Source organism: Mandrillus leucophaeus, unplaced genomic scaffold (genome assembly GCF_000951045.1).
Source record: "Mandrillus leucophaeus isolate KB7577 unplaced genomic scaffold, Mleu.le_1.0 Scaffold9119, whole genome shotgun sequence".
NCBI classification, from domain to species: Eukaryota; Metazoa; Chordata; class Mammalia; order Primates; family Cercopithecidae; genus Mandrillus; species Mandrillus leucophaeus.
Window position 1 is genome coordinate 1 of NW_012109941.1, and position 1,517 is coordinate 1,517.

Below are 1,517 nucleotides of genomic sequence, written 5' to 3' on the forward strand. Positions count from 1 at the left end.
TTGGAGCCTCATCATAAAATCATTTTTGGGTTCCTAAGGAGAATGTTATAGGTAAGACCATGCTACCAAAAAAATAACACCAAATCAAAGATCATAGTGTTTTCTGGAAGATTTTTAGAAGTCATCTTTTCAAAATAGTCTCAAATGTTTTACAAAATGACTTCACTGTTTTAGTAAAACATATATATATATGTGTGTGTATATATATATATTTTTAAATTCAAACAATACAGAAAAGCACAAAGAAACAAGTAAATAATTTCCCAAAGTAAAGATTACTAACATTTGGTGAATAGAATCCACAAATACAAATAGAAAGCTAGACAATGAGGAACGGTTTCACAGAGAGAGATCATATGGTACATGCTACTTTTTAAAACAAAATTTTTATTTTTGAATAATTTTAGGTTTATGGAAAGGTTGCAAAGATAACACAGAGTGTTCTATACCCTTCAACTGACTTCCTCTATTGCTAACGTCTTACATTACTATGGTACATTCATTACAACTAAGAAACCAATACTGGTACATTACTATTAACTAAATTCCAGACTCTTTTTAAATTTCACCAGTTTTTCTACTAATGTCCTCTTTCTGTCCCAAGATCCACATTGCATTTAGTTGTCAGGTATTCTATTAGGGCTCTCCAAAGAGACAGAACCAATAGGATAAATGGGTATATGCATAGAGAGAGAGACACAGGAGTTAATTCTAAACCTAAGAGTCATGTGACTATTAGGCATACCATTTTAGAAGAAATTGGAAATAGAGTTACAACCAGAGCAGCACAAGTAGTTAAGAAAGCTCAGAACACCAAAGTACCAGTTCAGCCCAGGGAAACAACAAATGTCAACAAACAACTGAAACCTACTGCTTCTGTGAAACAGTACAGATAGAAATGTTGGTTCCAAACGGTCCTTCTCCCGTACCTGAGGATGCCTCCATGAAAGAAGAGAACATCTGCCAAGCTTTTTCTGATGCCTTGGTCTGCAAAATTGAGGATATTGATAATGAAGATTGGAATAACCCTCAGCTCTGCAGTGACTACGTTAAGGATATCTATCAGTACCTCAGGCAGCTGGAGATTTTGCAGTTCATAAATCCACATTTCTTAGATGGATGAGATATAAATGGACATAAGCGTACCATCCTGGTAGACTGGCTGGTGCAAATCCCCTCCAAGTTTAGGCTTCTTCAGGAGACTCTGTATGTGTGTGTTGCCACGATGGATTGATTTTTACTGGTTCAGCCAGTTTCCCATAGGAAGCTTCAACTAGTTTGGATTACTGCTCTGTTCTTGGCTTCCAAGTATGAGGAGATGTTTTCTCCAAATATTGAAGGCTTTGTTTACATCACAGACAATGCTTATACTATTTCCCAAATCCAAGAAATGGAAACTAATTTTGAAAGAACCGAAATTTCAGTTGGGTGGACCCTTGCCACTTCTTAAGGCAAGCATCACAAGCCGGAAAGGCTGATGTTGAACAGAACACTTTAGCCAAATATTTGATGGAGCT

General features: G+C 36.3%; 1 pseudogene across 1 annotated transcript; it reads left to right on the plus strand.

The window, feature by feature from the left end:
• Positions 1-680: 680 nt before the first annotated feature.
• Positions 681-1,512, plus strand: LOC105531834 (annotated as a pseudogene). Its single transcript, XR_001004868.1, has one exon. The product of XR_001004868.1 is annotated as a G2/mitotic-specific cyclin-B2-like (transcript).
• Positions 1,513-1,517: the final 5 nt, after the last annotated feature.